We start from the raw sequence: 14,603 nt of genomic DNA on the forward strand, positions 1-14,603 counted from the left end.
ATATCTCCAACAGTTTGTTGTTGTCAACGACTGGTAGCGGGTACTCTAACCCCCTTGCCAAACAGACCTCCAAAGAGCGGCTCCCATGAAGGACGTTATCTCTACCAGCAAGGTAGATCATCCCTCTTCTCTTTTGTTTACACATGTACTTTACTTTATTTAAGGATGACACTCCCCCCAACCTTTGCTTACACAAGCCATGGCCAACCGAATCCTCGGGTGCCTTCCAACAATCTCATACCATGGAGGAGTGTCTATTGCAAAATTAAGTTGCTTACTGATGAATCAGAGCAAAACATGTGAAGAGAATCATTAATGAAAGTTGATTAATTGGGGCTGGGAACCCCGTTGCCAGCTCTCTTTGCAAAATTATAGGATAAGTGGATGAAGCCACTAGTCCATTAGTGGAGGCTGCTCAACAAGATTGAAAGATAAAACACCACATACTTCCTCATGAGCTATAAAACATTGACACAAATAAGAAGTAATAAGTTTTGAATTGTTTAAAGGTAGCACATGAAGTATTTACTTGGAATGGAAGGAAATACCATGCAATAGGTAGATATGGTGGACACAAATGGCATAGGTTTGGGTTCAGGTTTGGATGCACGAGAAGCATTCCCTCTCAGTACAGGTCTTTGGCTAGCAAGGTTAATTAGCAAGCATAAAAGTTGAGGGAAACAAACGAATATACATGTGATAGACATAATCATGCATCTTTCTTGCAAGCACAAACAATTTTAACTTCAGAATAATAAGCTATGAGCTAACAAGAAAGGAAGACACTGAAACAACTATATGTATTTCTCTTTTCTACTTAAACCTCAAGGTGTTGTTGCTATTGACCAATGCTAAGTTTGCCAAAACCAAATAGATTTACTCAATGCTCCCAAAGTGGTACCAATACTAAAATCAAGATCAATCATATAATAGAAATTGCAAACTAAAATAAGGTGTGCAGTATGTAAATGATAAGACTTCTCATTAATATTTCATAATGATAACTCACACCAAGGGATACATAGACAAACTAAAGGAGAGATACTTCCACACTGCAACCCATCTTATACGATAACTCCCTACTCATGATATGACACTACTTGATGGCACTCCCCCAAGCTTGGAGCAAACCAAGGGGATGCCAATACCGATGATGAAATAATCCTTTGGCGATGGTGGTGATGAATTCCTGACAAGCTTCTCCACAAGCTCCTGAAGCTCATCAATCTTGTACATGAGGTTGCGGATCATCTCTGAATTGTGCTCGACGCGATCAAGAAGTATATCAAACGGCGAGTCCCAATTCTTGGAGTTATTTCCCCATCCTTCGGCTTCGAGGCTTCGTCCTTCCTGCGGTGTTAGAACGATCTATATCCCAATTGCTAGGCAATGCTGCCTTGGGAGTCCTTTCAATTTGATTATTGAAGATTAGATTGCGGAAGGGATGGTAAGTGCTCGAAGAAGATGTCTTTGGAGCTAGGTAATGACGTGGAACTCCTCCTCCGGTGCTAATCCGTGCACTCTTCTTGGCGTTGAACGGGTTTGACACCACTCCGATGCTCGCAATGGTGGTGCGCGGGCGTACTCGCGGAACTTCTTCGACTTCCTCTTCATCCTCCTTGACTTCTTCCTTCAACTCGGGGTCTTGGATACCTTCCTCCGAAGGCTCCTTGTCCTTGTTGTTGGAGACCATGGTGCTCCTAGATTGAAAATAGATCCTGGCAGAAACAGCTCGAAACAAAACACTTCGAGAAAACGATATACGGTCCTCCTGGGGTCCGGGGGATTATATAGCAAAAATTTTCGCAACAAACGGAAAGTACCAGGTCGAACCAGAGTCGGAAAGAGGCAACGAGGCGGTGTCCTCATAGGGCGGCGCGGCCAGGCTGGGCCCACGCCGGCCTATGGGGGCACGCCCTCGTGCGCCTCCTCCACTCCGTTTCGATCTCGTAATTTTTCATATTTTCCAAAAACAGCAAAAACATTGTTCGGAAAGTAAATCGCGAACTTTTTATTACATGTACTATTACCTATTCAAAGTCGAGTTCTGGCGGACTGTCAATTTGACCTTTGGTGAAAGCCTCCGGTGTTTCCACTCGAATAATATCAACATCAACATTATAAGAATCACCTGAGATATAATGCTTGAGTCTTTGTCCATTCATCACTTGCGTAGCATTGCCTTGGAGAGAACTAATTTTAATTGCTCTTGAACGATACACCTCCTCAACAACATATGGTCCTTCCCATTTCGAGAGTAATTTCCCTGCAAAGAATCTGAGACGAGACCGATACAATAGGACTTTATCCCCAATATTAAACTCTCTTTTGATAATCCTTCTATCATGCCATTTCTTAACTTTCTCCTTAAAGAGTTTAGCATTTTCATAAGATTCACTTCTCCATTCATCTAGAGAACTTAATTGCAGCAACCTCTTATTACCGGCTAGTTTAGGATCTTTGTTTAATTCTCTAACAGCCCAATAAGCTTTGTGCTCTAGTTCTAGATGTAAATGACAAGCTTTTCCATAAACCATTTTATAAGGTGACATTCCCATGGGGTTTTTATAAGCAGTTCTATAAGCCCATAGTGCTTCCTTCAATTTACTAGCCCAATTCTTTCTAGTTTTATTAACGAGTCTTTTGCAAGATAGATTTAATTTCTCTATTTGATAGTTCTACTTGCCCACTAGTTTGAGGATGATAAGCAGAAGCAATTCTATGATTAATGCCATATTTAGCAAGAGTTTTTCTAAAACCACCATGAATAAAATGCGAACCTCCACCTGTCATAATATATCTAGGAACTCCAAATCTAGGAAAAATAATGTCTAAAAGCATTCTTAAAGAGGTCTCACCATCAGCACTTTTTGTAGGTATGGCTTCCACCCATTTAGTAACATAATCAACAACAACAAGTATATGATTGTTACCTTCGAAGAGGGAAAAGGTCCCATGAAGTCAAATCCCCAACAATCAAACGGTTCAATAACAAGAGTATAATTCATAGGCATTTCATTGCGTACTGGAGATATTACCAACCCTTTGACATTCATCACAAGATAAAATAAACTTCCTTGCATCTTTGAAGAGAGTTGGCCAATAAAAACCTGATTGTAGAACCTTTTGCGCGGTTCTATCTCCGGCGTGATGTCCTCCATAAGCACTACCATGACATTTACTCAATATCTCTTGTTGTTCATATTCGGGAACACATCTTCGCAGAATACCATCCACTCCTTCTTTATATAAGTGTGGGTCATCCCAAAAATAATGCCTCAAATCATAAAAGAATTTCCTCCTTTGCTGAGCTGAAAAGGTTGGAGGCAAGTACTTGGAAACAATAAAGTTAGCATAATCGGCATACCAAGGACCTGTCTCGCGAGCTCACCTTTATTACAGCCAATTGTTCATTTGGAAAACTATCATTAACGAGAACGAGGATCATAAGCAATATTTTCCAATCTAGACAAATTATCAGCAACAGGATTATCAGCACCTTTCCTATCTATAATATGTAAATCAAATTCTTGCAAAAGAAGTTCCATCTAATAAGCCTTGGCTTAGCATCTTTCTTTGTCATAAGATATCTAATTGCAGCATGATCAGTATGAATTGTAACTTTCGAATCAACAATATAAGATCTAAATTTATCACAAGCAAAGACTACAACTAACAATTCTTTTTCAGTAGTAGCATAATTTCTTTGAGCGAGCATCAAGAGTTTTACTAGCATAATGAATAACATTCAGTTTTTTATCTACTCGCTGTCCAAGAACGGCGCCTACAGCAAAATCACTAGCATCACACATAATTTCAAATGGTAAGTTCCAATCAGGAGGTTCAACTATAGGGGCGGTTGTTAAGGCTTTCTTTAGAGTTTCAAAAGCTTCCTTACAATCATCATCAAAAACAAAAGGTACATCTTTTTGAAGAAGATTAGTAAGAGGCTTTGAAATCTTAGAGAAGTCTTTAATAAATCTCCTATAAAATCCAGCATGACCAAGAACACTACGAATACCTTTAACATCCCTAGGGTAGGGCATCTTCTCAATAGCTTCAACTTTAGCTCTATCAACTTCAATACCTCTCTCGGAAATTTTATGTCCCAATACAATTCCTTCATTAACCATAAAGTGGCATTTCTCCCAATTAAGAACAAGGTTAGTTTCTTCACATCTCACATCCTTCATCTTAGGAATTAGACGACGCTGAGGTTCAACAACGGGCTTCGCATCATCTTCCATATTAATGGCGTGTTGGCAAATAGACGGATAAATCCCCTTCAAGTCATCAAGAGTGTAGCCAATAGCACCTCGGTGTTTCTTCGATATTTCCAATAACCTTTCTTCTTCAAACTACGAAAGCTTAGAACTAATAATAACAGGGTATATTTTCTTATCATCAATATGAGCATATTTACGATTATCAGGCAATGGTTTTAAATCAAAGACAGGATCTTCCTTTGGTGGTGGTGTTGTACCCAAATTTTCCACCGGTAAATCATGCTTAAGAATAGGTTGACGGAGGAAAATTTCATCAAGCTCATTTCTTTCTTCCCTAAAAACTTCACTCTCACTATTCTCCAAATGTTGCTGCAAAGGATTATTAGGAGCAAGAGCAATAGATGCACATTGTTCAACTTTAAAATCACTATTAGGCGAATCAATTTTATAAGGAGTTTTGGTAAATTTAGAGAAGTTAAACTCATAAGATTCACCAGAAAATTTAGTCAAAATTTTCTCTTTCATGCAATCTATAATAGCTCCACAAGTATTTAGAAAAGGTCTACCAAAAATGATAGGACAATATTTACTAGCAGCAGAACCAAGTACCAAAAAGTCAGCAGGATATTTAATCTTACCACATAGAACTTCAACATCTCGAATAATACTAATTGGAGAGATAGTTTCTCTATTAGCCAGCCGAATAACCACATCAATATCTTCAAGTTCACAAGAACCAATTTCGTGCATAATCTCCGTGTAAAGCTCATAAGGAATAGCACTAATACTTGCACCAATATCACATAATCCATAATAACAATGATCACCAATTCTAACGAGATAGCATAGGAACACTAGCTTTCCTAGACTTATTAGGATGCGAAACAATATTACAAGCATCTTCACGAGAAAATAATATGACCATCTTCTACATTTTCGAGTCACAAGATCTTTAACAATTGCAACAGCGAGGTTCAACTTTTATTTGTTCTTCGGGTTCTATAGGTTTCTTTTCACTTTTATGAACCGCACTATTTATAACGAGTACTCCTTCATTTTAGCGAGGAAAGGAGTTTTTTCAATATAAGCTTCAGGAATAACATGATCAACTGTTTCAACTACAACACATTTATTTATAGATGAATCAATTTTATCTTTATACGGTTCATGATACTTATCAAAGTTCTTCTTAGGCAATTCATAATGAGAGGCAAAAGCTTTATAAAGATTTGCAGCAACTTGAGAATCAAGACCATAAGTAGCACTCATATTACGAAATTTATCGGTATCCATAAAAGCTTCAATGCATTTATAATCATAAATTATACACGATTCTCTATCCTTGTCGTTCTCCCATCCTTCAGTATTTTCTTGGATCCGGTTAAGAAGGTCCCTTTTAAACTCTTCCTTGTTGCGTGTAAATGATCCAGAACAAGAAGTATCCAGCAAGGTCTTGTCTTGAAAAGAAAGTCTTGCATAGAAATTATCAATAATAATATTACCGGGAAGCTCATGAATGGGGCATTTGAGCATTAAAGACTTCAATCTCCCCCACGCTTGGGCAATACTCTCTCCTTCATGAGGCCAAAAATTATATATGCGATTCCGATCTTTGTGAATCTCACTTGGAGGATAGAACTTAGAATAAAACCGGGGCACAATATCATTCCATTCAAGAGAATCCCCATTATCCAGTAATTTATACCAATGCGCCGCTTTACCAGACAGCGATACGGAGAATAATTTCTTCCTCACTTCATCCATAGCAATACCTGCACACTTGAATAAACCGCATAATTCATGTAAGAACAGTAAATGATCTCCAGGGTGGACAGTTCCATCCCCTGTATGACGGTTACCCACTACACGTTCAATAATTTTCATAGGTATTTTGTATGGTAATTCTTCCTTACACGGCGCCTCATCCACTACCTTTGCGGTAGTAGTGGATCTCCCAAATAAACACTCAAGAGAAGATCTCTCCATAATGAGTTATAGCGAGCGAGCAGAAATAAAATCAGCACAAACGGTAGAAATTTCCCTTACCAATTCCACTTACCAATAGCGCTGAGCTCCCCGGCAACGGCGCCGAGAAAATAGTCTTGATGACCCACAAGTATAGGGGGTGTATCGCGAGTATCTTCGATAAGTAAGAATGTAGATCCCAACGAGGAGCGAGAAGGTGTTGACAAGCGGTTTCGATGAAGGATTCACTGTAAATGCTCACGAGACAAGTATTCGGGGGTTTTGATGTAACAGATGAATAAAGTACGAGTAAATAAAGTGCAAGAGTAACAATTGCAGTGAGTGGCCCAATCCTTTTTAGCACAAAGGACAAGCCGGTTTGTTTACTTATAATGACCAAACGTTCTCGAGGACACGCGGGATTTTAGTCTAGTGCTTTCGCTACATACGGCTAATTAATCTTCATTGTTTTGATAAGTGTTGTGTGGGTGAACCTATGCTAATGTACCGCCCTTCCTAGGACTAATACATACTTGTGATTATACCCCTTGCAAGCATCCGCAACTACAAGAAAAGTAATTAAGATAAATCTAACCACAGCCTTAAACTCTGAGATCCTGCGATCCCTCCTGCATCGATATACCAACGGGGGCTCAGGTTTCTGTCACTCCGGCAACCCCGCAATTGGCAAAAGAGTACAAGATGCATTCCCCTAGGCCCATAAAGGTGAAGTGTTGTGTAGTCGATGTTCACACGACACCACTAGAAGAATAACACCACAACTTAAATATCATAACATTGAATACTACTCAACCATACTTCACTACTAACATTTAGACTACACCCATGTCCTCAAGAACTAAACGAACTACTCACGAGACATCATATGGAACATGATCAGAGGTGATATGATAATGAATAACAATCTGAACATAAACCTTGGTTCAACGGTTTCACTCAATAGCATCAATAACAAGTAGAAATCAACACCGGGAGAGTTTCCCCTATCAAACAATCAAGATCAAACCCAAATTGCTACAGCGGTGACGAGGTGCAGCGGTGGAGACGGCGGTGATGATGATGAAGATGATGGTGATGGTGATGGAGATGATGTCCAGCTCGATGATGGTGACGATGGCGTCGATTTCCCCCTCCGGGAGGGAATTTCCCCGGCGGATTCCTGCCCGCCGGAGAGCTCTTTTCTCTCCGGTGTTCTCCGCCCCGCGAGGCGGGCTGTGACTCTTCGCGACGTACCCCCTCTGGCTTAGGTTTTCGGGACGAAGGCATACGCGAAGAAAAGGAGGCGAGAGGGGCTGTGGGCCCCCTCCTCATACGGCGGCGCGGCCAGGCCTTAGGCCGCGCCGGCCTATGGGGTGGGCTCACCTCGGGTCCCCTCTTCTCCCCCTTCTGGCTCCCTTCGTCATCTGGAAAAATAGGAGTTTTCGTGTAATTCCCGTCAATTGTTGATCTTCCGAAATATTGCGTTCGACGATGCTTTTTCCAGCGAGAATCTCGGCTCCGGTGTGCGATCCTCCAATAATCATGAATCATGCAAAATAGATGAAATAACATAAGTATTATCTCCAAATATGAAATATATCAATGAATAACAACAAATTATGATATAAAATAGTGATGCAAATTGGACGTATCAGTGTGTCGAGCCTTTTCAAGCGGTCCTAGCAGGCGTTTTTTGATACCATTGCAGATAATACCATTGGCTTTCTCGACTTGACCGTTAGTTTGCGGGTGCCCAACTGACGCGAAGTGCAATTTGATGCCTACTTCTGCGCAGTATGCCTTGAACTCCTTCGACGTAAAGTTGTTGCCATTGTCTGTGATGATGCTATGAGGTACTCCAAATTGAAAAACGATGCCCTTCACGAACTTTATTGTTGATGCTGCATCTGGTGAATTTATCGGCTTTGCTTCTATCCACTTGGTGAATTTGTCGACAGCAACCAACATGTACTCATATCCTCCTGGCGAAGCTTTGTGTAACTTCCCCACCATATCGAGACCCCATTGAGCAAAAGGCCAAGATAAGGGTATTGGCATTAATTCTGCTGCCGGAGAGTGGGGTTTTGCGGCAAATCTCTGACATGCGTCACAAGTTCGCACTATCTCCTTCGCGTCCTCAATTGCTGTCAACCAATAAAATCCAGCTCGAAAAACTTTGGCTGCAATAGCTCGACTGCTTGCGTGGTGGCCACATATTCCTTCGTGTACGTCCTTCAGGATTGTTCTGCCTTCTTCGGGTGTAACGCACCTTTGTAGCACACCCGAGATACTTCGCTTATACAACTCCCCTTTGACCACCGTGAAAGCTTTAGATCGCCTAATAACTCGCCTTGCTTCAACTGGATCGTCGGGTATTGTCTTTCTTAGGATGTATGATATGTACGCCTGCATCCATGGGGTTTGCACCATCAGTACTAGATCCTGTTTCTCTTCTTGTTCTTCCGATGTTTCTTTCGCAACCCCCGAAGTTTTCTCGTTCTTCTCCTGCTTTGTTAATTTCTTCGTCTTCGTGGATCTTTCTGTTATTTCTTCCCAGAACACACCTGGAGGAATTGCGAGGCACTGCGACCCGATATTTGCAAGAACATCGGCTTCGTCATTGCTCAACCTACTGATATGGTTTACTTCGCATCCATAAAACAGTTTCTCCAGCTCATTATACATCTCTTTGTACGCCACCATGCTATCATTGACCGCATCACATTGGTTCATTACTTGATGCAAACCAATTGTGAGTCGCCAAATATCTTTAGGCGAGTTGCGCCGCAGGCTTTCGCCATCTTCATCCCATGTATAAGGGCTTCATATTCTGCCTCATTATTAGATGCATTTGGGAACATCATCCGCAGAACGTATTTCAATTTGTCGCCTTCAGGTGATATGAGTATCACCCCTGCTCCAGCTCCTTCTAACCTTTTAGACCCGTCGAAGTTCATAGTCCAGGTTCTCGATAGGTCCGGAGGTCCTGTGTTTTGCAACTCCATCCACTCTGCGATGAAGTCTTTTAAAATTTGCGATTTTATTGCCTTTCTTTTTTTTGTACGTGATGTCCCGAGGAGAAAGTTTTATCCCCCAAAGGGAGACACGACCTGTAGCTTCTGGATTGTTGAGTATGTTGGATAAGGGCGCCTCATTGACCACTATTATCGGATGCGCCGAAAAATAGTGCCGCAATTTTCTTGCGGTTGTGAATACTCCATATGCTAACTTTTGGTACTGCGGGTACCTCTGTTTTGAAGGCGATAATACTTCACTAATGAAATATACTGGCCTCTGCACTCCATGGAGTTTTCCTTCTTCTTCTCTTTCGACAACTAGCGTCGTGCTGACCACCTGAGGTGTAGCCGCAATATATAACAGGAGCGGTTCCTTCTGTTTTGGCGCCACTAAAATTGGTGGTGTTGAAATTTTCCGTTTGAGGTCCTCGAAGGCCCTATCTGCATCTTCGTTCCACTGGAACTTCTCTCCTTGTTTAATTAAGGCGTAGAATGGTAGCGCATTTTCTCCCAGCTCGGCGACGAATACTGCTTAAAGCTGCGACTCGCCCGGTTAACTGCTTGTATTTCCTTCAACTTTGTTGGCTTCCTCATTGTTACGATAGCTTGGATTTTTTCGGGATTTGCTTCAATCCCTCTCGCTGAAACTAGGAACCCGAGAAGCTCTCCTGCAGGGACGCCGAAAGAACATTTCATCGGATTCAACTTGAGACAAAATTTGTCGAGGTTGTCGAAAGTTTCCTTCAAGTCCTCGATTAATGTTGCCCCCTTTTTTGATGTAATGACGACGTCATCGATGTACACTTGTACATTTTTTCCAATCTGTGTTGCTAAGCACTTCTGCATCATCCTCTGATATGTTTATCCCGCGTTTTTTTAAACCAAAAGGCATTTTTCGATAGCAAAACACGCCATAAGGTGTAATGAACGCTGTTTTGACCTCGTCCTCTTCTTTCAATCTGATCTGGTTATAACCGGAGTAAGCATCCAGGAAGGAAAGACGTTCACATCCTGTCGTGGAGTCGATAATTTGGTCGATCCTTGGGAGGGGAAAGTGATCCTTTGGACAATGTTTATTGAGACACGTAAAGTCGACACACATGCGAAGGACTTTCGTGTTTTTCTTCGGCACCATCACTGGGTTAGCTACCCAAGTGGCCTCGGTAGATATCTCTTTGATGAAACCAGCCTCTCTAAGTCGATCAATTTCTGATAACATGGCTTTGCGGTTTGGTTCCGAAAAACGCCGCAACGGTTGTTTGATTGGTCTCGCTAGTGGATCCAAGTTTAGGTGGTGCTCGGCAAGTTCCCTGGGTACTCCTGGCATGTCAGCTGGACACCATGCGAAGATTTTCCAGTGCTCACGGAGGAACTCGACGAGCGTGCTTTCCTATGCGAGGTCCATGTTTGTTGCAATGGATGTTGTTTTCTTCGGATTGGTTGGGTAGATCTGCACTTCCTTAGAATCTTTGGCGGTATTGAAAGTTGATTCCTTGTTGGGCCTCCCTACGTCTGGTAGCACATCATAATCAGTCATGAGCCTTGACGCTGCGTACTCTTCCTGCATCCCGAAAGTTTCTGATAGTCGATGAAAATCTTTGTCGCATTTATCGGCCAGCGCGAAGCTTCCTTTGACTGTGATTGGTCCCTTAGGTCCAGGTAACCTCCAAAGCAAGTACGTGTAATGTGGTACTGCCATAAACCTGGCATACGCTGGTCGTCCCAACAAAGCGTGATACTGCGATGGGAAATCCACAACTTCGAATTCCAACCTTTCTATTCTGTAGTTTTCTCGGGTCCCAAACTGAACATCGAGATTGATCCTTCCCAGTGGGTAACTTGGCTTCTCTGGTGTGATGCCGTGGAAACGTGTGTCGGTTGGTTTCAAATTTGCTAGGGAGATGTTCATCTTCCTTAGCGTATCTGCGTACATAAGGTTTAAACTGCTGCCGCCATCTATAAATACTCGAGATACGTCGAATCCCGCAATTACTGCTGGTAAGATAAGTGCTGATTGCCCTGGTCGAGGAACTTGCTGCGGGTGATCCGCTATTGTAAAGCCAATATCTTGCCCTGACCAATTTAGGCACTCAACCATTGGCGGGGGCATCTTCTCTGCCATGAACACTTGCCGCGAGATTACCTTCTGAGCCCTATTAGATGGCCTAGCTTTTTGAATCATCGAGAACGCACCATTATTGTTCGGATCAACATATGGAGGTGGTTGTGGTGCTGCCGCTATTCTAAGCTGGTGTCGATTTTCGTTCGTGATCGCAGGAGGAGGTGGCAAGTGAATCTCACTCCTAGGTCCTTGAGGATTTCTGTGCGCTGCCTGAGCATTTGCATGTCCTGCCCATCTTAACATTGCCTGGAAATTTCGGCAATCCTTTTGCAAGTGTCCTGACTACCTTTTTCCATTGTTGTCGAGAAAGAAGTGCATCTGATACGGCCCGTTCATCATCTCTTCGGGGGACACAAAAGGTCTCTGGAACCTTGACCCGGTATTTTTCCTATTGTTTCGGGAGTCATCTCTATTGTCGCCTCGCTGTTCGTTGCTCCTCTTGTAATCATCTCTGTTGTTTCCTCCAGCGCTTGCTCGGAAGCCAGCCGAAATTTGCCCGGGAGCATCATAACTCGAATACTGCCGAGGAAATCGTCGCCTACTTTGATAATTTCGGCCACGGTCCTCCTCTGGTGACCTATGTCGTTTGTTATGAACGGCATCTTCTCCATCTACCCATCTGTTTGCTATCTCCATTAATGTGGATACTGTCTTTGGATTGGTCCTACCCAAATCCTCGACAAAATCTCCTCGCCGGATTCCTGCGACAAACGCGTCTATTGCCCTCTCGTCAGATATATTCTCAGCCGAGTTTTTAATGATGTTCCATCTTTGGATATATTTTCTCATTGGTTCGTCTGGCTTTTGTCGACATGACCTCAATTCCTCTAGCGATGCAGGTTTTTTGTAGGTGGAGCGAAAGTTCTTGACGAAAACGTCCTCAAAATTGTCCCAGCTGTCGATAGATCCTGGAGGAAGTTTCTTTATCCAGGATCGCGCGGCTCCACTCAGGTGTATCTGAATGCTTTGCATAGTTGTTGCTCTGGTCCCCCCTGTGAGCTTCACCGTTTCTAGGTAATCGACTAGCCAATCCTGCTGGATCTTGCGGGCCGTCGAATTTCTTGAAACTATCGGGCAACTTGAATCCCGAAGGGACTCGGAGTTTTCGGACTCTCCTTGTAAAGCATGGTAAACCGCACATGTCCTCGTCGTTTATTTCTGGGGAGTGCCGATGTTCTCTTCTACTTTACCGTGCTCTGTCCACCCTTGCTTGTGCTGCTGTGTCTCTTGCTCCACTTGTCCCTTCAGGAGCTGCTGCTGCTGCTGCCGCCGCGGGTCGTGGACTATTTTGCCTTCTTTGTTCCTTCGGGAGGTGTTGGTGCAAACGCCGTCCCCATGGCTCCAACTCCTGCCATTGCCATGTTGTACAGTGCTTCCCTTGGATCTCCTGGAGGTGGCCTTGATGCGAGGATAAAGGCCTGTGTCACCATATACCCAGCTTCTGGTGTCTTGGGGATGATGTTTCCTCTCGTGTCTATCGACATAAAAGACATGTCGAGGTTTTGAACCAAGTACTCTCTTTCTCCTTCAGGTATGTTTTGCAGCCTTGATCTTGCTCTGTTCCGAGCTTCTCTGTGGCTATCTCCCGAAGTTCCAGATTGTCGGCTTAACTCCGCTCTTCGCCTGCTTGAAGCGGAGGCTGCCTCCTTTCTTCTATTTAAAGCAGCTGTTTGTTTTTCCAGCTCCTTTGCAGCTCGTGCGAGCCTATATTGATATGCTTGCAACTCTGCTGGCGTGGCTGTTGTAGCCATTGGTTCTGAGCCATCCATAGCTCTTGCGGCTCTATCCCATGCTGCTGCGGGAGTTGAACTCTATCGCGAGGCTCGGGTCCGACGTATTTACTGCCTAGACCTTGTCGTAGATTAGCGGGATCGACGTATGGATTTCCCAGATCGTCAAAAGCCTCAGATGTTTCCTCTTGATCGCGACTTGGCTCTCCGATGGCATAAATCTGATGGTACTTTGTATTCAGATCTGTGCTATGTTTGGTGACACCATCATAAAGATTGGCGAAAACCTTGCCCACCGTAGTGGATTTGTCGATGAAATCGAAGGCTGTCGACGTTGCTCGAGTCATCGCTTATATAAGAGTCCGCGGATGACTCGAAGGACATGTCGGCGAAGATCTTGGCGAGCTTTTCGCTTGCCACTGGTGCTGATGAAGCGTGGCGATGAAGTCTCTTCTTCGCCTGACTCGATTGACGATGTTGAGTTCGAAAAATCGGAATCGACCGCCGACAATCCAGACGAAATCGGAATTTCGAGACGATACGTTCCCTCTTTCTCGACGCAGAAGTGGAACTTTCCAAACGTCATCTTCATGGGCTCCTCCAGATACGCATATGAATCCAAACGGGAGGGCGGGTGATGAACAAAATCAACGAGACCAGTTTCGATCTGTTTACCTCTGTCCATGATGTTGCTTGCTACTTATGAAGTCGACGATCTTGAACGTGCCATCGAGATCAGCTCCTTGTCACCTCTAGATCCCACAGACGGCGCCAATTGACAAGGGATTAACTTGTCAATGCCTACGGATTGTAGACTAGGGTTTAGTTAGATGTAGAGGGCAAGTAGATCTCGAAGGTTTCAGCCGAAAAGTACTCGACGAATATAAAACTAGGGTTGTGTTAACAGTAAATTCGATCCTCTCTTTGTCCCTCGACTCCCCCTTATATAGGAGGCGGAGCCGAGGGATTCGTAATACACAAGTTTACAGAGTCCGGGAGAGTTTCCAACCCATCCCGCAAGATTACAAACGATAACTCCTATTACAACTCTAGCTTTCCTTAATAGTATCTTGGACTTCCGAATCTTCTTGTTCTTCGGGTGATGGGCCTTCAGTAAACCCCGGGTACCATATTCGGTAGGCCCATTGGGTATGCCTATGTCAGCAGCTTTTGATGTTGACATCAAATAGATAACAGATTGTCTATCTATCTGATGGTTTAACTAACCATCTGTTGCTAGGTGAGTTTGGCTAGGCTAGCTGTAGATCAAATCCTTGCTGAATTAATTTGGTTGATTTAGTGGTGATTCACTTGGCTTGACCAATATTCCCTATGATTGATTTCTACTGGCTTATCCCATATTTTGCCAGCATCACATGGTTTAGAACCAAATGATGATGCAAACAGGGTAACCTTACCCTATGACTTGTGTGTGTGATGCACATGCTTGTATTATGAGCAAAACCAGTGCTTGCTCATGGATTTTGGGTATAACTCACTCCAGCTCCTAGAATTTATGTTGTTGTAGAGGTTTTGCTTCAGC

Source organism: Lolium rigidum, chromosome 4 (genome assembly GCF_022539505.1).
Source record: "Lolium rigidum isolate FL_2022 chromosome 4, APGP_CSIRO_Lrig_0.1, whole genome shotgun sequence".
Classification (NCBI taxonomy): Eukaryota; Viridiplantae; Streptophyta; class Magnoliopsida; order Poales; family Poaceae; genus Lolium; species Lolium rigidum.